Raw genomic sequence first — 24,130 nt, forward strand, 5'->3', positions numbered from 1 at the left:
CAAGGAACCGATTAAGCACAGATTCTGATCTGATGAAGTAACGTAATGATACTAAATTGTTGTTTATCCCATACATGTTTAAATTCTTATATGTATTTAAAGTCTCTCGATAACAATGAAGCACTCGTCGAGCTATAAAATGTAATTAATTCGCGTTTAAGCGCGTAAACTAATACAATGTAACATTTAAGAACCGTCATGTCGTTGCATTGACAGGCTTTTACCATGGGACATAGGCTTCCTCCATAAGGTTCTACTCGTGTCTGTCGTGGGCCAGGCTAATACAGTACTTAAAGAGTTTAGAGCGCAACAACTTTTAAAAAGCCGGCAACGTTCGCGAGCCCTCTGGTATTGGGAGTATCCATCGGCGGTACCACTTAACATCAGATGAGCCTCTTGACTGTTCTATAAGGTTCAGGTTAAACGGTAGCCGGGCAGATGATATAGTTCGATATACATACCTAGGTAACATTGAAAATGTTTAGAAACTGAAAAACGGCTTGATGCAGAAAGTTGCCAATACTTTTATGGGTTTTCGAAGTAATATCCGTTCCTCTCTATACATCGTCGCATTAGATGGAACCACCGCGAAAGAGTGGGCCCATTTTTCATAGCATCTTAAGGGCTCGTAAAGCGAATACCTCGAATTTTTTCTTTAGTTCTTGTCTAAGTCAAAGGGCGCTAGGTCAGGACTGTATGGCGGATGACTCATTATCTCGACACTTGCCATAGACAAATAGTCAGCCAGTCAATGCGAAGTTGTTTCTGGTCGTCGGTTAAACTTTGGGGAATCCATTTCGTATAAAGCTTCCTGACGCCTAAATGTTCGTGGAATATTTTATGAACTTGACTCATACCAAGGCTTAGGCATAGGTCACTCTCTTATCTTCCTCTATCATGCTTCGCACACCACTGATATTATCTTCAGTAGTCGCTGTTAAAGGATGTTCCCCACACGGATCATCATTGAGATTGCTACGTCCATGATTGAACTTCTTAAGCCAATTGTAAAAAGTGGTACGACCTGGGGCTTCATTAAGAAATGCTAATTACAGCCTATGCAGCTTTGTTGTTGAGTAAGCCCACAACGAAAATCATAATAAAATATCATTTTCACGCGTAACAAGAGTTTTAGATATGCCGCCAATTCACAAAAACAAATGACAAATGAATGCAATATATTACCAAAGAGTTCTAAAATTGAAATTCAAAAAAGTTTACATTAGCAACGTTTCTAACTGGCCAGTTCTAAACATTTTCAGTGTTATCCACGTATATGAAGGTATCAAAAATTCTAAACAGTTGCTTTTCTCGTTACGTCCGGAGTGCTATAAAAATTTACTATGAATATATCAATGTGTGAATTATATCAACCTTAAAATTGTTAGTAATTCTGATTTATTAAAGGGAATATATAGAGCGTTTTGTCTTAACTGTTTTTCTATTGTACACAAGTATTTAAAATACATAATACTAATGCTGTATGGGATAATAAAGATAAGAATTATATAAGACTCCTAATTGATATTACACCAAGAGATCTATTAAAACATCTGTAAACTTAAGGTAAAATCTGAGGTCCTTGATTTGATTCCTGGTAAAAATCTGTCTTTTATCTATGTAACACGAATTACAAATGATACGCGCATCAAATGTTTGGCCTTTCCTCTCTACACATTCTGATTGTAATAAAAGTTGTAAGGTTGAAATTTCCGTGTATCCAACTATAGAGGGGAACGGTCGGTGATCGCTGAATTTAATTACATACATCACAAAACACAAAAATGTACAGTATTTACAATATTCTTAACCTACATAGTGATAATAATAATAAAAAAGTTTGATCCCAGTGCCAGTGTATAACGCTCAAAATAATATTTAATTTAAAAGTAAATAATAAAAGACGGTTTTTTGATCGGACATGAAAAACCTTTGTGTGTTATGCTCCCAATGCCAAAATTACCCTTTCATCGACAGATGCTTCCATCTATATTTATTTATGCGGAATGAACGTTGGAACTCTTTATACGCAGTCAAACAAACCTATTTCTGAATAAAAAAGCCCGTATAGCCTCATAGTGAATATTCGAGCGACGAGTCTCGCAAGACAGTACAAAATTCACTCCGTAGCGATCGGACGTGTAGAGCTTAAAGCTTATTTTTGTGCGTAACTTTAAAATTGTGTATTACGTGTTGTGTTTTAAAAAATATTGTTAAGTTTATGTGATTTGTCGTGGATGTTTCATGCTAATTGGTGAGTTTTAAGGTAACTATTTTTTGCGTGTTGCGTTGATTTAACGTGTTATTTATGATTTAATAAAATTAATACGGAAGATGTTTTGACGAAAAAATTGCTTGTTTTACAGTTTATTATTAATATATAATACATTTTTATCACCCAAAATAACATGAAGTAGTGAAACTCGTTTTATGATTTATTTTATAAAAATATATTTAAATACTAGAATTTATGATGGAACCTACAAATGATATTAATAAAACAAAGGTTGTTTTAAAGAATTTAGTATTCCATAAAACTTGTTTATTGAGATATATCCGAAGAATGCTAATGTATTCGTATTTATTATACTTTAGTTTAAATATTTTAAATTATACGTTTCTACGTCCACTCTTAATTGCTATAATTATTGGCAGGTTTCATGATTTATTTGTGTTTATAATTTTGCAAGTTGCTTACCTAAATAACCTTCGATGTCATCTGTATTCTAGTTTTACCGAGAATGTAAGCCGTCCTCTGATAGGTCTATCACAATTAACTTCGTTAATAGATAGGTGCAGATTTGACATTAGAAAAGGACATTTTAAAGTAATGTTTAAAATTAATAAACGACTCTGAGTTTGCGTCATGATTGGTGCTCGCCCAATTAACAGTGTTTGTCGATGATTCAGACACACATTTTGCGTTTCTTTACATCTTAGTTTGGATATCAATTCCGAGACATCCGGGTTCAATGCATAGAATTGCCGCTCATGTTTCATTTCTATCTTCTTAATTCATCTTATATTAGGTATGGGATCTCATTACTCTAAGGGTAAGTTGTAGTTAAAACCAGATATTTCTTAGATTAGGATTAGGCCTTTTGGAAATTCGTGGAATTTTAAAGCACGCTGAAGATTTGGGTATTTGTTTAAATTAGTTTTTACTTCGGGAAAACGTTTGCAAACAAAGTGAGGTCAGAACCGTTAATAGGTTTGGTGTACATTTAAAATTATTTACGATAGGTAAAGATGCATATCATCTTGTATATTAACTAACTTACTGTAGAATAATAATAGTAAAACCTAAATTATACAAATAATTCTATTACTTTTGCCTTGTTTTGACATTTTTGATGATCAAAATAAAACCAGTATCATAATCGCCTGCATAGGTAATTTCAATCGCTTTAATTCTTTGTGTCTGTTATTTTTCGTTTATCCAATTTCTCATATCACCATCTTGGCCATGGCATGGTTGCCTAAAAAAACAAATTTGTCATCTACTTGCTGTAAAAGCTCCTCTCCGTAAAAACTTTGTCCGCCCCATGCCCCAATACATTAAAAGTCTGTGAACTATGGTACCTTAGACTTGGTTCAAACTTTTTCGACTGACAGTTAATCAGCTGAAATCCAACCTTTATTTTTGAGTTGATTTGCGAGTTAATCACACTCACTCTCTGTTTAACTATATGTTATTTTTTTTAATGAAGAATAATGTTAAATCTATAGTTGAAATATTTGTGAATATTTGTATGTATCTACATGATAATTTAGTTATCTGCTGCATTTAAATCACCATGCGTATTATACATAATTGATATTATTATTATCAAATCAATGTATACAAAATATTTTTTATTTAGTTTGCTCCATTTTCTCCTTATGAAACTTCCCTTTGGAAGAGGTAACTAGAGTCATTTTTTTACTTTGTAATTTTTACTTTCAAAAGTGCCTTTGAATAATCCTAATTGAAAAAATGATTGAAATAATTTATTTTTGAGTTGATTAACTCACAGCTCACACTCTGTTTAACTATATGTCATTTTTTTTAATAAAGAATAATGTTAAATCTATAGTTGAAATATTTGTGAATATTTGTATGTATCTACATGATAATTTAGTTATCAGCTGCATTTAAATCACCATGCGTATTATACATAATTGATATTATCATTATCAAATCAATGTATACAAAATATTTTTTATTTAGTTTGCTCCATTTTCTCCTTATGAAACTTCCCTTTGGAAGAGGTAACTAGAGTCATTTTTTTACTTTGTAATTTTTATTTTCAAAAGTGCCTTTGAATAAGCCTAATTGAAAAAATTATTGAAATAATTTATGAAAATCATGGTTTCACAATATTTGGTACTTGCCCGCCATGGCCGATAAACATTAGATTTTACTTCGATATACGATTGCTATCCTTTTATTATTCTAGATAAAGGGATTATCGATTGCTTTGTTTCTAAATAGCATGGCAGTCTTGATATTTATAAAACGAGCCATTGCAGATGAATTAATTATAAGTTGGGAAAGGACTTAGCAACATTAAAGAGTATTTTGTTAACATGGCTTTTACAACTTAAGAAAACACTTTTTTAAACGGATTGAAGCTATGTATTATTATTATAAACTTATAATTATGTATATAATTTTAAATTTTTTCGACGTTACGCGCGCTTTACGTGCGTGGTCATCGGTGGTGTAACTTAACATTAACATTAGTCTTCTTTTCTTTGATATCTCCGCTTAGCTGTTAATTTGATGCTGCGTTTTCAATTTCTACTGGCATTTAAATTAAAACAGATGCATCACGCACATAAACTTACAAATGAACTGCTTAATGTGTTATTGAGGTCGAGAAATCGAACCTAAGACCTCATGATCAGCAGTAGATCATTCTAATGCTAACAAATGTGTTGCCTATAGCCTTCTACGGTTCCGAAGAATTCAACGAAACAAACAAACGAATGAACTTATCAGCCTTACGAAATTTTTGCGCGTTTAAAGTTATTTGGGGCAAATGTAGGTCATCAGGTGTTTTATTGGTTCATCCAATAGGTATGGACCTATACGGGGTCTTCTAAAATTGGTGGTCGGATATTATAATTCTACCGTTAACGTAAACATAGTTATTTAAGGATAACAGAAAATTTTATTTTCGTCGCTTCCTTATTAAGTGCCGGGTCCTAAATTTAATTACCAGTAAGCAATAGGTGCTTTATATCGACACAGGCTGATCGCCTTTTGTCTTCTTAAAACCCTTCGAAAAATCTTATACAGCAATAATGCGCAAAGGCGATGAGAACTCGGAAAGATCGTGGTTGGTCAAAAGATCACGTGGCGGTTCACCCACCAGATGGACCGATCAAGTGAAAAACTCATCTTCCTTAACACTGTAGGTAAGAGAGACGCTGGACAGAAACTGGTGAAAACAGATAACGCTCTCGATGCTTCATTGGTGACTCAGAAATGAGCTTGATGAATTTTAATTAAATTACTTCTGGAGACGGACATAAAAATCTTCAAGCAGAACTGTTCCTATGTCTTAGCAAATGTCGCAAGTTTTCTTTGTATATATTAAAGTAGTTAGTTGCGTGTGTCGTAAAAAGTAAAATGTCGCACACAAACATTTCTTTTTTATATTATCTGTATAGCGTGGTATGGCTTTATTTTACCTTAGAAATTGATAGTGGCTATATTTTTAGGACGCAACTTTTTGCATGCATTTGCGCATATTCTGCCCCGAAGAGGACACGGGTATAACCTTCGGGAAGTTCCGCCAAGGCCAAGTTAAAGAGGGTTGCTCTTGCATTCTACCGAGGCCTTAACAGTATAACTCATACACTCAAATCCTCCGGTACACAGAACGAGAACGAGGAACGAGACAGAGGGGAGAAATCTCTAGGGTCACAAGATGAGGATAAAATAGAGAAGATATACATAGGTATACAGGATAGATACCACTTATGTAGCGTGTACACTATACCTATGTATATCTCCTCTATTTTATCCTCATCTTGAGACCCTAGAGATTTCTCCCCTCTCTCTCGTTCCTCGTTCTCGTTCACTGTCTCTTTCTATAGCATTATTGTGGATCATTTTTTGGATAACGAAAAGAAATAGATATTTTTCTTTCGATTGCCTGCGTCCTTAAATCACGTTAAATATACAGTACTTATCTGGCACGCGATACCGATAATTGTATGTTTACAGGTGTGTAGCTCCCCTGTTTTGATACTGTGTCAGATTACATGTAATTAGCCAGTTAACTAAGCAGGAATAATTTATGTTTAGTTGACTTTTCATGTGCTTCAGTATACCTTATTAATTAGAAAGTTTAATATTAAATACCTTTTCTAAAATAGTCGTGAACTGATCGACTGAGTTTAATATTAATATTGTGTTCAGTATTCCATCAAGGGCGGATTCATGGCTGATAATGACACCTGGTGAGCACGGTTGGGGGTTACTATCTTAATAAAGAATACTAGAGTACACAATGTTCTTAAACTTCTAATGACTTTGGCTGACACCAAGGATTCCGGCCGTGATAAATGTTTTATTTTTAATTCTTATAAATCACTTTTGAATCGTCAGCTATCGGTTCAAAACATATGTTTTACCGATTAGACGGTGTTCTATTATTATTAATGTTGTATTTCCAACCTTGTAAAAATCGATTTTTACAAACGTGTTCAGTAGTGAAAAGGTTAGTTTAAGGATTGGAACTCAAATCTGGGTAAATACGTCCTTAGCTTTAGGGGGTTCCTTTCCATCGGATTGCCTTGTGCACTTTTATTATAATTAAAGTTTTATTATTCATATAATAATGGTTTTGATTATATTAGTTGTGATAGTGTAAAGTAGGTAGCGACATCATCTCTTGCCTACATCAATGTCCCAGCCATTTTAAAGCCAGCGGGCTTCGCTAGAGACGATGACAAGCGGCCGGATGGTATGTCGTTGATCCAATGAAGGATGGGACGGGCTTTGGTATGCGACGCTACTTGTGTGGATACTTTAGTACTCTCAGATCCCTGGGACAAGCAGAAAAGCTGGGGCAGCCGCAGAGCAGGCGGAAAAAATAAACGGCTCAAGTACGGCGGTTGTAAGAGTCTTGTTCGTGGGGTTCAAGTGCACAGGCGCTAAATAAAGATTTAAGTTGGGGCCTGGTACCGCTGAGCTTGTGCTTTCCTCCCTGAACGAATAAGTATCGCAATAAATGGTGCCAGCGTTAAAGGTACACTGCCACGAGGACCAAACTTTTAAATGTATTTTAATTTCCTATTCAGTTCTAAAAATAGTTTTTAGTGTTTTATGTCTATGACCTCTTTTAGCGTGAAAGCCTCCTCCATATTTTTCCATTTCTCTTTGTCTTAAGGAATATTCATCCAAATTGACCGTGATAGTTATATTACGTCATCCGTCCATCTTTTCTTTTGTCGTCCTATACATCGCTGTCAAAAAGTCCAGTCCATTTTGTTGTTTCTGTCCATCTTTTATCCCGTGCTCTAGATATGACCATCCCCTTATGTTCCTTAGCAATATTTTATTATATGTTTTACTTAGTGACATATCATTTGAAAATGAAGCTTTGAGAGAATTTACGTCCTATACATCGCTGTCAAAAAGTCCAGTACATTTTGTTGTTTCTGTCCATCTTTTATCCCGTGCTCTAGATATGACCAGCCCCCTATGTTCCTTAGCAATATTTTATTATATGTTTTACTTAGTGACATATCATTTGAAAATGAAGCTTTGAGAGAATTTACGTCCTATACATCGCTGTCAAAAAGTCCAGTACATTTTGTTGTTTCTGTCCATCTTTTATCCCGTGCTCTAGATATGACCAGCCCCCTATGTTCCTTAGCAATATTTTATTATATGTTTTACTTAGTGACATATCATTTGAAAATGAAGCTTTGAGAGAATTTACGTCCTATACATCGCTGTCAAAAAGTCCAGTACATTTTGTTGTTTCTGTCCATCTTTTATCCCGTGCTCTAGATATGACCAGCCCCCTATGTTCCTTAGCAATATTTTATTATATGTTTTACTTAGTGACATATCATTTGAAAATGAAGCTTTGAGAGAATTTACGTCCTATACATCGCTGTCAAAAAGTCCAGTACATTTTGTTGTTTCTGTCCATCTTTTATCCCGTGCTCTAGATATGACCAGCCCCTTATGTTCCTTAGCAATATTTTATTATATGTTTTACTTAGTGACATACCATTTGATAATGAAGCTTTAAGAGAATTTATTACACAAAATTGCGAAGATTCATTTGGAAAGTTTTATATTGTGTTTTACACCTGTTGAGGAAAAGCACTCACCAAACATTATCACTCTGTTTCGCCGTCAGATTACATTCGAAAAGCTTACTTTTAATGGAGCTTTTATCGGTTTATATTCTTATATCTGTTGATGAAATATACAAAACATATTTTTAAAAACAAAATAAATTTAAACCCATATATATGTGTTCAGTTGCATAGCTGTGTAAAACTAGTCAAACATTATACAATTATAATTTAATATGTGCGTGAATATACGCGACTCAATCTAGTAGTATTCTGTTTACGTGAAAGACTATTTATAATACAAAACCAACTGAAAAATATTTAATAATTTAATTAATCTTTACAATTTACACTGATGAAACATTTTAATTATACACGTCCGTATTGCGTACAATTCTAAAGGTGTATGTCTTTTGAAAGTCATAAGCTATTACAAAAATCTCTTTTTATTTCGAGACGCTACTTAGTAGACGACTTAGGAGACTCGAAGCATGGATAAACGCAGAATGAAGCTTGTTTTTGTATTGTTGTACGTAGCTGTGATGCTGGCCAGTGATAATTAGTATAGCCATAGATATAAAAAGAAACCATATTACTACATTTGAATTTAGAATCTATATTGACTAGTCATTATTTATATTAGCGCCAATATTATTTCGTGAATTGTTTTGGGGTTCGCAAAATAAGGCAACCAGTGTGTCAGTTATAAATGTTGTTTGTTAAGATGTGTGTGTACCATACTGATTATAATAATTAGTCTTTAATTGTATTCAATATTCATACGTGTTCAATTTCAAAAATCAAACATTTGAATATGCAATCTGGAATTATTAAATAGTCCTGTTTTCTTATTATAGTAAATCAAATAATTTTGTGATTTATGATATGAGTGGTGTTTGGTGACATGGAAAGTACATCTACATTAGTACATTTAAAAGCAGGTATGGAATTGTTATTTTTGTTATATTTCTTTTATCGCGTTAGGGAACTATTATGAGAGTAATTTTTTACGATCCGTGCACAGACAATTACAAAATACCAACACCCTGAAGTTAGCATAGTCAATATGTTAAAATAAAAAAAAATCCATTTCTTTAATATACAGAAATGATATTGTGATATTTAAATGAACTTTATTCAACTAGAAAATGAAACAATTCTTTTGTTAGTGTAGTTTTATTCTACAAACGTAGAATAAGGCGAAACATAAAAAAAAAGATTTCTATCTTATTACGCCAAAGAAGTACAACTTCTAACGGGTTAACATAAGTACACACACATGTTTTTTATCATATACGTCATATAAACCGAATGCTTATGTAAATAGGTACAATGAAACAGTGGCAGAACAGACAGTGCCACCTAATGTGTAGGGACATTAAAAATAATCATGATTTCAGAGAAACTCCATATGAACGATCTCACGTATTAAAAAATACTTGGGAGTTGCAAACTTTATTGCAAGCTTTACAATGCCTATTCTTAAAGCCTTAAGGTCTTTAAAGCCTTTCATAAACATTTTTTCATAGTTAGGACAACAAATAAAATAGAAGTTTGTTTGCTAAGCAAATCACAATTTTAACGCGGATTTTTATTTTTTTATTTCTTGACAACCAGTATTTTCATACAATTTTCGTGGTCGATCTCTTTGGTGGAACAATATCGACATTCCAAATTCAAATGGCCTAGGATTCAAAAAGCTATTTAAATCATTTATAACCACCGATGCTCTTTTGAATAGATGTCATAAAAATAAATTAAGGTAGACAATTTTTTAAAGTCCTAATATAGTTTAGACAAAACACTAGTTATTTATAATTAAAAGCTAACCGGTATACTTGCACTCGAAACGAGACATTTAAACAAACTTTACATTAATGAAATTGTGACTGTAGTGTACGTTTAATAGAGTCGGTGTTCTGTTAATGTATTTTATTTTATTATTTGTATTTTATAAAGTATTCAGCAACAAAAGACTTCGGTAAATTTGTCGAATCACGGCTCAGCGTTAAAACAGCTCATGGCTCATGTTCTTTAACCCTATAGAAATTAATTAAAACATCATGATTTGTGAAATTAATGAAAGGTTTTTTTTTTGGCTTTTACCTAACTTCGTCGCAAACGCCTCTTAGAATTAAAATAACCTAATGTAATGTAATTCACTCGGAGACAATATTATTTATATCATGCATGTAATATTATTAGTTTTTTAAATCTTTCCAAAGCCATGCGCTTCCTTCAAATTATTACCCACCTACCTAGGTAGGTACCTACTACAAAAAACTCGTAAAGAACGATGGAAAAAAAATGATTTAAGATACAGCCCTGATTCGACAAATTTACCAAGACTTATTTGCCAATTATCAATTAGATTTAATTTAAATATATTTAATTGTTTCATAATAAGCAGTTAAATTAATTGATTTTATATTAACAAATATTGATGAACTGTAAATTATCAAATATTCACTAAACAGTAGGACAGATCATCTCACATATAAGAATTCATAAATTGTCCAACACGATGAGGGCATGTTGTGGCCGGAGGATCCGTTCACAAAATGTCTAACAATTTCTTGCAATAATTAATTATATACTATTATTATTATAATATATATATACACACTTGGTTAAGTAACATAACCTAACTTAATCTAATTCGTCAGTTTTACCGATTTTGGTTATCAGCGTGTCCTTTGACACGTCGGCCTCTTCCAGCTGCTTCCAATCTTTTCTAATGTTAGCTCTTCTTGACCAAGTTGTGCCTCCTATTCTCTTTATATGGCCTGTCCATATTATTCTCCGTCTCATTATTTTCCTCGTTGTCATTCTGTAATAATTTTAGTCCATTTCATCCTGCTATCTCTCGTCATGTGCTTGGTCCAGCGTTTCAATTGCCTTATTTTCTTTATAACGTCCTCTACTTTGGTCGTTAATCTTATCTCTTCTGATCTTTTGCGATGTCTCATTGTTATAACATATGTTATATATAATATTATACAAAAATAATATTACATATAACACATAGAAACGGATTGTTACATTAACAAATAACGAGCAGTGTTGTCCTGGAATCATCAGCGTTCGACTCTCATCGCTGAGGCCTTCCTTAGATCCCTCCGGCTCTGCACCAACATACTTTTTTTCTATGTTCACAACTTACATTGACAAATAGTGAAGGAGAACATCGTGAGAAAACTGCCTTGCCTTAGTTCCAAAATGTCGACGGCGTGGCACAGACCTAAAAAAATTACATATATGTAATTTTTATTTAATTCAATAAATGTATTTTTAATGTGAACTTTACGGCATTGTATATCACCATTACTACCTATGATTACCTATATTACATTGTAATGTGATATGACACTGTAATGTTTTCCTTTAATTTTATTGTATACAATATTCTCACGCGTGTAACAATTTTATTGAATGACAACTTATAATTTGTGTAATTATTTTGTATGACTCTACCGATATGGGTGACCATATACACAGGAAACATAATAAATACTACAGAAGATACAAAGACCTCGGTTTGTTTGTGTGGGTGTGTGTAAATAAGCAAGTAAACTTATGTTTTTTATCAGATGTTTTTAACTTTATGTATTCAAGTTCAATTCCTATGTTATATAACTGTAACGAGAAGGAAAATATTTATTTTTATCCGTCTTGATTGGGTGTGGCCTTTCATATGCATCACTTGAGGTGGTTCAAGGCTACAGGTTAATGTAGATGTATAACGAATGAATAAAAAATAATTACAATATTTCCGAAATTTGTATTATAAGTCTTGGTAGTTTTTTTAAAATATTATCTAATATTTACCTTAAATAATATGAAATTCATCGATTGATTCACAGATTAAGGTACTATTGATTTTTTGACACCGTCATGCCAGATGCAAAATATTAACGTAACATACCATTTTTTAACAGTTTAACGTAATCTATTTAAATTTTAACTAATCCTATTCTATCAGAAAAGGTTCTTCGGATATACATTTATATTCCCCATTTACCCAAGGAAGTTAAGACAAATATTTTGATAAATATGTTTACGGTTTCGGTGGAATGATGGCCGGGAAAACCCTACTTTAGAATTTTAGTTATTGCCTTAACGAAATATCCTACAACCTCCCTAATGAAAGTTTAGTAGGTTAAAGCTTATATATATTATTTTTCTTGTTATTCTTCCTACCATTTATATATACTAATTATGTAATTTTTTTTAACATTTCCATACGAATTTAAAAACCTGTTTATCATATATAACTAAAGTCTTGCAAGCTAAATCTAATCTCTAATGTTTTAAAATTTTAATTTTAGAATTGTAATAGTTGTTTGTTTGTTTTTTTGCAAATAACAACATAAGATCCTCGGAAATTGAGTTCCCGGACTATAAATATATGATAATCAAAGGCTGAATAAAAAAAATATCAATTAATCACACACAGAAATGTTTGCTAGTTGCTAGGAACTGTACAACATAGACTCTTAGTGTTACACATATAATGTGTTAATAGGTTTCCTTATCTTTTAATAAGAGACAGTTTTTACGGGCTTAAAAGCCAATGCAATAATTTAAATTAACTCTTTTTACTAATGCGAAAAAATAACTTTATAATTAATGCATAGTATCACTTTACCCCACAGACAGATACCTGTTTGTTGTACTAAAGCAAATAAAGTGATTGCAGCATACACCTGCGCATTGTGAACATTGTTTCCTAGATTTGAGCAGAAAAGTTTTTAAAAATATCTTTAAAAATTCATGAAATACTGCCGCTGCAATGAACGGACGATTGAAACGAAACCGAATTTTTTTTTACCCATCTGCAATCAGGTTCTTGGCTTTTATTAGATTTTATGATTTTGAAGCAATTTGGCATGCAAATACAATAATTTAAGAAATTTTTTTTAAACGGATTGAAGCTATGTATTACTATTATAAACTTATAATTATTTCCGACGTTTCGCGTGCTTTACAGCGTGCTTGGTCACGGTTTAAAAAGTGTTTTCTTAATGTCGAAAAGCTATGTTAACAAAAGACAATACTAAATACAATAATTTGTTTTCCCTCCGTATCAAACTATCATAGTGCGGCAAGTCTGGCCCTTCTCAGCAACACGCAGTCCGCCGTTTCCAAAATACCCGAAGCTAGGAGGTTGACGTGTTGCTTAAGTCTTCTTTTGTATTGGTCGGTTGGTCTTTTCATATCTTCCTCAACAGTCATAATTCCAAAATAAATAGAATCGACCTCAAAAACACATTATACTGTAATAGTTTTCATCTTGTACTTATATTAATATGAATTTAAATTACTATGTCTGGAGATAAGATTATTAATTACTTCGCGGAAGAAATATTTTTTTATAGAAGTATGGTTGGACATCGTCAGGTCTTTTTTAATAAACGTTTGTTATCGCAACGTAAAATTAAACAACACGTCTTAAAATGTGTATGTTTTCGACTATCATTTCCTTTCAGTCGTTTAATCATCATTTACTCTCTCGATACATATACAATACTTTGATCTCATTTATGTTGTAGCTGTCAGCTGTTGATTCCGGAATCTAAAGGTAAACGTCATGTAAGATCAAAAGATAAAATAGTTATTTGACAATGTTTACGTTACGTTATGCGTTCCCGCATAGACCTCCCCATTTACCTATATAAAAGTAGTAGTAATAGAACCAACCTACTGGGGAGACAGCGCTATGGTAATACTCGTAAATATTACGCTAGTTTACGTCACGCCTCGTTCGCCCGCTATACGTCTTAATAAGCTCTTTATCCCATCCATCAATGTTAATACCCTAATCAAGGTATAGTCAAATATACAATGCCACCAAATTGAGAAACCGGAATAAATCGAGATAGAACGAGATACACGAAACATGACCCAAGAATTCGCTGGAGATTCTAAATATGATTACGTAACAGTAATACGGGAATGCATTTTCGTTATATACACTCGGGCTTCGCACAGGTTGAAAAATAGATGACGATCTCTTAACAGACTTTTTAGAATTTTTTACCTTCGATATAAAGACACACATACATAAGAGCTAGAACTGGTGTGACAGACATTCTGACTAAGATAGACAAAATGAAATGGAGATGGAGAGGTCATATGTTATGCAGCCCCCATGAAAAGTGGAGCAAAATATTGACGGTATTAGAGACGGACAATGAACAACAGGCCGACAACGCATAAGAAGGGAGGACGAACTCAAATTAACAGCAGTCTGCAACCGGAAAAGAGTAGCAAAGAATAGTGAACAGTGGAAAAGGTTAGAGGAGACCTTAGCCAAGAGGCTCACCGAACTCCGAGATACACTGTAATGAAAATATTAATAATTATAACATATCACCATATTATACCTTCGACATTTAGTAGACATGTTTTGTTGAACGGAAGATTTATATAAAGATAAAAGCTAGTATAATTTAAAAAATATGTCCGTCATATTTTACGCCATTTACGAACAGTAATAAAAATCTCGAAACTGACTCAGATAGGCTAGACTGTCAGAAACCCATTGGGAATCCAAACCAAGGCTTATGACTTAGTTCCCTACTACAAAAAAATTATATCTTTGGATATAATAATAATATTATACCCAAAGATATTAAACATACTAAGATATAAAAATCATATCTAGGTTATGATTTAGCAATAATTCATAAAGATACAATCCAAATAAATAATATTGACTCTCCCGAGTTTACTCAACAAAATTGCTTATCAAAATATAATGTGAAATACAAACTCGAAATGTAAGCAAATTGAATTGGGAACATGCTTTTAAGGTATCAAAGTTGAGATTTAAATTATGTATTTGGTATGCATTAGAGGTACTTAGAGGAATTATTCGTTGGTACGGTTTTCGGATCGTTTGCTTGGTTATCCTGTCAATGCCAATTATATAAATTTTCATGTTTTTGGAAGAGCGATTCGAATCGTCAACGACCAGTCATTTTCTGTACGACTTGATCCCTTGGCGTTGCAAAGAGATGTAGGGTCTTTCTGCATCTTCTACCGCATTTACCTTGGAGAGTATTCAAAGAAGTTGTACGAACTAATACCTGCATTTGAGTTTAATCATCGGACGTCAAGGCAGAATACGAAATTAAACCCGTATCACCTCGTCGTCCGTCGTTCAACTGAGCGTTTCTTAAGGCAGTTGCACTTGACGCGCGCCACCACTATGTGGAATCAGCTGCCCACTGCAGTATTTCCGAACCAATTCGGCTAAAAATTATTGATTCACTATCCCATTGCTTAAAAAAGATTAAGTGGAAATGGGGGGGGCGACACCGTTTGGGCCACACCCTTCGCATGAACAATGGCAGATGGACAAACAGGATAACAAGGTGGAAGGCCTACCAGGGAAAAGAAAGAGACGTCGCCCTCTTACACGGCGGGCTGACGAGGTTAAAGAAGTTGGTGGGGAAGATCGGGAGAAATGCTCAAGATAGCGAGAGATGGAGCCAGTTTGCAGACTCTTTAAGAGGTTCTTGAAAATATAATATTTTTGTAAGTTTGTAATCTACATATAATTCATCCATATTTACTTTTCAGCCACAAATCTACCTGATCGCGTGCCTACTATGTCTCCTACATATATCCTATAAATAAAAATGGATCGATGGACTTTTTAAAGTGCCTAAATGAAATGGTCATACGGTGAAGGAAAACAACGGTAATTTAGCGAAACGTGTCCGAGGTTTAACTGTCAGAATTAGTTTCTTTCTCTCTTTCAATGACCTTTAACAAATTACTTTTTGCGTGATATAAAAAGTTGTGGCCTAACGGTTTTAAAATCGTTACTTGATTGGTATAAAATTGCCGATTCAAATCATTACACAAAATTGAAAGAAAAAGTTCCTCGCAAAAACTAATTTACACGATGAAAGCGCGATGGGGACAATTTAGATTTATTAGCTGTTTGATGTTGAATAATTCGTTTAATATAATTAGTGAACAAAGACAGGATCTGCTTATCTATTGTGTTTTGTATTGAGAAGATTTAAATATTTGTGATAATGCTGGGTATATTTAATCATATTTTTTCTATAAAGACAAGACGGCAGGAGGATCTCCTGGTTGTTAGTTATATCATCACCCACTCTCAACGGCAGAAGGCGCGCGAGTGCGTTGCCGGCCTTTTAAGAATTGGTACGCTATTTTCTTAAAGGATTTGGTTCGAAAATACTTCAGTGGTCAGATAGTTGTTCATAGCGATAGTACGCTCTCCCTTAAAAACGCTTTGTTGTGAAACAGCGGCGGCGGATGATGAATCTTTAGCGCAACAGTTTTTTTGCCAATCTTGTTAATACCAAGTAGTTCATAGCTTTTTAGTTGACCCAAGAGAAACAATATGAAAATTCATTGCATTAGTTTAAACGCACGATCGTGGACTATAGTATACGAGTATAGTATAGAGTACGCTTGCAGGAGCAGGCGATATACTTACTAGGAAGTAAAAAACTGTTTATCCTAATTGATTCATACACACTTAGCCGTAAGTAAAGGTGAATTGGTTTCTCTAGAAGTTCGTTTTCCAACCATGGTCCTATGTAAGTCACGTGAGTTATGGAAGATATTTTACATAACAACAAAAGCATTATATTTGACAGCTATTGTGTGTAAATATACAAAAACTGAATCAGGGAAATCCGATCACAATTTTGAACACTTACCCACCATTAATCATTCGCTTAATAGAATTCGCTGACTGCTTACGAACCTTTGTTAAATTGGACTGGATCGTAGATTTTCATTGAGTTGACGTTCTTAATATAACTATTTAAAGCGGGTATTTTAATTGACTGCTTATAGTTAATTGGTCAAGTTAATATTTTCATACGTCATACGGGCAATTCCAACTGAATTATTTTTGCTCCTGTCATTCTTGTTGACGTTGCATTGGAATAACATTAGTATAATATTGTTATAGTAGAAAGGCAAAGGATCGATGCCTTTAAAATGTGGTGAACGATTAGAATACCATGAACTTTGAAGTGCACCAACCAATACGTCGATCTTGACCAAACTTCGCATTCGGACTCGCCTGTCTACTAGGCATATGGCCTACAGCGAATCGTTTCTTATTTCGGCTATACAATGCGCAGAGGCAATGAGAACTTAGTGAAACTGATCGTGGTGGGTAACACAGAAAGCAAAAGATCACGATGAAGAGCACATGGACCGATGAAGTGAAAGACGCATCATCCTCAAAACGAGGCGTTGGACAGAAAACGGTGGAAACAGATAGTCCACTCTAGATGCTTTGTTGCTTACCCAGGACGCTCTGAGCGTTCATGAGCTGTCAATTAAAGAGAGATATTGTTATGCTGCTTCATTGTTATATTATATAAAAATAAAACACTTAGTTGTTGAATATTAAAACTGCATTGACTTTATATTTACTTTTTAAATTGAAGGCTAATGAAAACTATTCACTTTTAATTAGATTGCTGTGTTACTGATTTTTGTCTTAAGACGCTCAATCTTATTTAATTAATTATACTTCTTAAATTTAAATTAAAAGGTTAAAGTACACTTAATAAGATAAAAGCCTATTTATAAATATATAATTTGTGAAGATTTATTTCTATCAAGGCGACTAGACTTAAATAAACGTTTGGAAATCTATTTCAAGTAGTTCAAATCCATGTAACACTAATTTAATGGAAATATTTATGAGTGTGTTTTTAAGCACCTCAGCAAAATATCGGCTTTTGAATTAAACACTTTAGAAAACGAAACGTAAAAACGTTTAATGAAATAATTATTACGTAATGACCTTTACGTTAAAGATAATAATTATATTCTTATTTATTAGCCTACGATTATATACTTTTTACTAATTTAAATTATTGTATCCGAATTTACTTATAAATATAAAACATTGATTATATATTCAGAATTATCATTATTTAATAGACTAGAAGTTAGACTGGTAGTTAGAACGATACTTTCAACTAATTCGTCAACTTAAATACAAATTATAAGATTTTGTATTCCTAAATATGACCTTAGTTAAATGACCTCTGTCAATGATGTAATAAGGTTTAACTTCAACAAAATATTTTTTGCTATAATCATAGAATTGATCACCCACCCACCTAATATGTCTTGTCAAGTGGAATCCAAAGTAGACACCAGTCATTGCCCAATGAGATCATCAATGGCTCATCAAATTTTGCCCAAAGGCTGGGTTTTTAGATTGCGTCAGATTGCGTCAAATTTGATAAACAATTTTTGACAGATGTCAACACGATTAAGAGTACTTAAAGTCAAATTGACTTTATTGTTTTTATTAAAATGAACATTGTTTGAGTCATACACTATACTAGAGTAAGTTGAGAAAGTTTGAAAAAATTGGTCCATATATTGTATCATTGTTATTTAGCCTTTGTACATTAACGATTTGCAGGTGGCCAACGAATTATAGTCATTGTGTGTTTTCGTTAAATTTTGTTTAAATTACAAATAATTATTCAGATCAATATTTTAAAGATTAAGCGATAGCAATAAATATCCCATGGTCAATATTGTTTATAAGCGTTTTATTAGGACGCCATTTAACGTTGAAATACGACTAAGTTCTTGAATATTCTAATCGGTGATGTCCCACTTGGTCACGTGGTATAAATACTCAATATTGTAGTTATAGAGTACAGGCACTGTTCTAAATTTGAAATTTCACCTACTTTTATACACTAAATGCGACTCTTGAATATTTAGTCAAAATCTCGTTTCGAGTGACAAAACTTATTAAATTGGATAAAAATAGCACGCTTAAATAAGTATAAGTTTCCATTCTCGATTTTAAATATGGAATTTTCTGAAAACATGAGTAATTGATAGAGTTCTCGACACACTGATCACAAACTAACAAAGTTTCAGTGAAAAACTCTACTAAGAGCTTTTGCAGAGCTTTAAAAACCGAGTCGTATTCTCCTATGATGTCTACATTATATCTACGTTATTATTAAACTGAGAGATGGCATTCAGTCTCAACCGAAAGACTAAATTACGCAACTCTATTTAAATGCGCTTGATCTCTATCTCCCTCAGCCAAACAAATTCAAAGTATAATTATCAATTACTATTATAATAAAACAATATTCCCAAACCTGTTCTAAATATATTGAGAGCTGGCGTGAAATAGCCAAATCATACACGAGATTGATGTCTCCTGAGCGCACTTAAATAGTAGGGCATACCTATGAGATCTGCAACCATTTTCAGGCACAAACAATGTGTGAACAGGCCAAAGAAGTATGTTTTACCCTTTAAAACAATTAGTTCAATTTTAATACAAAGGGACGATTCTGTCTTCCGCTTTAGCTTCTTATCAATCAGATATATCCCTCCAAAATTTGAATTAAGAACAAATAAAATTCAATCAGTTGTTTATTTAATTAAAGAGACTTCATCTGGCCCTTTTCATCTCACCGTAAATCAAATTTTATGTATAGATACGAAATAGTACTTTAGTTTAAAGAGTAATGTAAGTGGCACTTGAGAACCTTCCCAAAATTATTATTTATTCAATGTTCCTAATAAAATTTAAAAAAAATCAATGTCGCTACAACCTTTTTTTTTTAGGTCTTGGGCTCAGATTCTGTATCTGTTTCATGATCATTTGTTAATCGAATAGGCAAGTAGGTGATCAGCCTTCTGTGTCTGACGCACTCCGTCGACTTTTTGGGTCTAAGACGAGCTGGTTTCCTCATTATCATCCTTCACCGTTCGAGCTAATGTTAAATGCGCACAGAGAAAGAAAATCAATTGGTGCACAGCCGGGGATTGAACCTACGACCTCTGGGATGAGAGTCGCTTGCTGAAGTTACTAGGCGAACACTGCTCTAATAAATAGCAATAATTAAATTATTATAATTGTGTATAAAAATGAGTCGTTAATATTTTATTTTGCGTTAAAGATAATACAGTTCTTGTCTAGGTATTCATTAACCACTTCTGTGGCAGCTAATCGAAATTTAGTAGTTCAACGAACTGTATATATAGGGTATTTTTTCCGCGAAAAAAGTACGATATATATATATATTTTCGAAAACACTCTTCTTGAAGCCACAGCCAGCATCGGAATACTTGGCGTTGACATATCGAACGACGTTCAGTTTCGCGGTCATTTGGAGGGAAAGGCTAAATTAGCCTCCAAAAAGCTTGGTGTGCTCAGCAAGGCGAGACGGTACTTCACTCCGGGCCACCGCTTGCAACTCTATAAAGCGCAAATACGGCCCCACATGGAATACTGTTCTCACCTCTGGGCGGGGGCTCCCCAGTACCAGCTCCTTCCACTTGACCGTATCCAACGAAGAGCGGTTCGAATCGTCGATGACCAATCCCTCTCCGAGCGGCTCGATCCTTTGGTGTTGCGTAGAGTTGTGGGGTCACTCTGCATCTTCTACCGCATTTACCATGGAGAGTGTTCAGAGGAGTTGTTCGGATTAATACCTGCAGCTGAGTTTCATCATCGGACGTCGAGGCAGAATACAAAATTCCACCCGTATCACCTCGACGTCCGCCGTTCCACGACTGAGCGTTTTTCAAGGCAATTTTTGCCGCGCACCACCGCTATGTGGAACCAGCTGCCCACTGAAGTATTTCCGAACCAATTCGACTTAGGGTCCTTCAAGAAAAGAGCGTACAAATTCTTAAAAGGCCGGCAACGCACTCGCGAGCCCTCTGGCATTGAGAGTGCCCATGGGCGGCGGTATCACTTAACATCAGGTGAGCCTCCTGCCCGTTTGCCCCCTATTTTATAAAAATAAATAAATAAATAAGTATACAGTTGTCAATATACTTAACCAAATTCTCAAATATGAGCGTTGATTTATCATACGTTAATTTTCTTGTCAACATTTTAGAATGTTAGTAACAATTTGTTATAAACCTAAACATAACAATCAAATATACAATATTTAAAATTTTCATAACCTAACATAGTAGTAATAATTAAAAATTACCAAAAATAAAAATTGAAACAATTTAAAAAGTTTGCTCCCTGTGGCAGTGTACCTTTAACGCTGGCAGCATTTTCTCACAGTATTGAGATACTTATCCGTTGAGCGAGGAAAGCATTATCTCTATGGTCACTGGTACTATCTACCAAGCGCCAACATAAATATTTAATTAGTGTTCACTTAACCCACGGCACAAGAATAACTCCAAAAGGAACAAAAAATAAATAAGTTTATTTGAATTTCATAAAACTACTAAATTTAGTTTTCTTAACAAAAACATTTTATTAGATTTTTTATTATTCTACGACAATATTACTTAAGTTAGTACAATCCAAAAGTGCTTTCTAAATAGTTAAAGGCGCTCATAACATTTTCATTAAATTTTTTATTGACTTCAATTAAAATTTAAAAAAACAATGTATTTTAAAATAGGAACAGTAACCACTCTGCTTTAGAATTAATCCAAACGTAAATGTACTATTTAGAATCTGTGTTAGAGAAATTTGTTTTAAAATATTGATTTATCTATAAAATATTGATTCAAATGTTTATATAGCCGATCTGTAGCTGCAGTCTCCATAGACTTCTACAAATACAATTATTTATTGCTTGACAATGTGTTTTAATATGAGTAAAGTTTATGCACGAGCCCTATGTTTAAACAATCTGTAGTTGTTTGTAAAAAGAGTTTTCCTTAGGTTTTTTATTTGTAGAAAGACAAATGAAATCAATTATTTCCAGCTAGGAATAGTTTTTATGCAACTCAATTATCATTATAAGTATTTTTTTATGTTTCCTTACCTGTACTACCACAAATATTTCAAAATCCTTATAATTATAAAAACCATGACGCGTATAGCTGAATTGTGATTGGTTAATTGGAACGACGGCATGTGTTGAGTGTCTGTGATTGGATTAGATAGCTGTTGATGCCGTATCATTGTTAGTTGATCTTCTAACCCTCCATGACCCAACGCGCTTCGGAAAATGGAAAAAATACATTACCACGATTGGCTATAACTCATTCGAAAAAAATTGTATGTGTTAGTTTTATATAGACTGAGAAACGTTTTGATGTTTCAAAAGAATACCACCGAGATTCGCGCCGGTTGTCGGTTGAAATTATTTCCCAAATTTGACGCTTCAAAACTGTTTTGTAAGAAGATTATTTGAATAAAGTTTGCTTTGGCTTCGACAATACAGCTGCATATGCTGTAAAGCTCCACAATTTCAAATTCAAAGTAAAGTGTAAAATTGACAATCTCAATTCGGTAGAGGAGCTTATTTCCTTTGAAATATTAAATATAATAAATTTAATTTTGATATATTTATCAGCCACACCTGGCTGGAAGTATTCGACTGTACGCTTTACAAGCCATTTTCTTTTGCGAACTAGCGAACTGTGGAATCGACTCCCGGTGGGGGTCTTCCCTGGAAGAAACAACTACCTATTGCTTAAAGAAAGAGGATATCTAGGATCCAGTCTGGATTGTGGCCCCCTATCATATAAATCTTTACTTAACGCAACTTTTCTTATTTACAGAAGTGGTCATAATTTTATTAAGTAACCTTAAAACATAACCTTTACATAGCAAATTACTTAACCACTATACATTTTGTGTTTCGTGCTAAAGTTCAATAAATATGTCTGTGTCAGCTCAAAGTGCTCTCCGCAGTCCATTAGACGTGTCTCGAAGGTTACATTACGTTCCACCATATCATCTATTGTTATTTATTCTGGACTTAATATTTTGTTACATAATTATTATATACGTCCTCTTTCTACAAAATATAAAAGCGTTATGATGTACATAAATGTAGCGTAGAGGAATTCTCAATAAATTATACAATTAGTTAATTGTCGTGTTATAGTATTGTCTTTTGTTCGTTTCTTCGTTGTTTGTTTCGTGTTATTCCAAATTACTTCTGATTCTTCAACAAATATGTTAACCTGTTCGTGTTTCTATGTTCTTTAAAAACCTTTTTATAATGCATCACAATCACCAGGAAATATATTTTAGTTCAGTGTAAAAATTTTACGTTTTAAATCATTTTACGCTTGTTATTTTATAATATGAAATTAATATCAAGTAACATATGTATTAATAAAAAATATTCGCAATACTTCGCGTGAAAACGGGAATTTCAATAATTTGAAGATTAACTATCACTGAGGTACAAACTACAAACTTTTTAGGTCTGAGCCTCATTCTGTATTCGTGATCATTTGTCAATCTAATAGTCAAGTAGGTGATCGGCCTCCTGTGCCTGACACGCATTCGACTATATAGGTTTAAGGCAAACTGGGTTTCTCACGATGTTTTCGTTCACTGTTCGACCGAATGTAAAATGCGTACATGCGTAAGTCCATTGGTGCCGGGGATCGAAACTACGACCTGAGGGATGAGAGTCGCAAGCTGAAACACTAGGCCAACACTGCTCTTACTCACTGATGTAGCTTTCTCACTTAGCTTTATGTTGTGTAATATATATAAAAATTGATTCCAATTTTACAAACTCCATATTATCGCTTTAAATATGTAATTACGAATCTTATCAATAGCGTAATAGAGAAAGTATATATAGCTGTTCCGAAATCCGTGGAATTTTTCACGTAGGATCAGGCACTATTACTGTCCAAATTTAATCTCCCAGCTCAGCCGACTGATGAATCAATCAGGCAAGTCTTTTTGCTTTGCGAATCGGAAATTTCGCCTGCGCCTGGAATGGTTTTGTCTTTGTTCTCTATGAAGTGATTCTATGGAACTTTTGGTACAGGCTATTTGTAGTACACGTTCATAGAAATAAAATGAACAAAG

The 24,130-nt window shown here is 33.6% G+C and overlaps 1 protein-coding gene across 3 annotated transcripts in view; it reads left to right on the forward strand.

The window, feature by feature from the left end:
* The first annotated feature begins 2,124 nt into the window (after positions 1 to 2,124).
* The window catches only part of LOC123716613 (hemicentin-1-like), a 68,209-nt gene continuing 46,203 nt past the window's right edge, over positions 2,125 to 24,130 (forward strand). For 2 of the 3 annotated variants that reach the window (XM_045672445.1, XM_045672447.1), the window contains exon 1: positions 2,125 to 2,254. The gene's annotated coding sequence lies outside the window, so the exon portion shown is untranslated. Of the gene's footprint in view, positions 2,267 to 24,130 lie in introns of all 3 variants that reach the window. The other variant, XM_045672446.1, reaches the window with a different exon arrangement.

The sequence above is a fragment of the Pieris brassicae genome, chromosome 11 (assembly GCF_905147105.1).
Source record: "Pieris brassicae chromosome 11, ilPieBrab1.1, whole genome shotgun sequence".
Lineage (NCBI taxonomy): Eukaryota > Metazoa > Arthropoda > Insecta > Lepidoptera > Pieridae > Pieris > Pieris brassicae.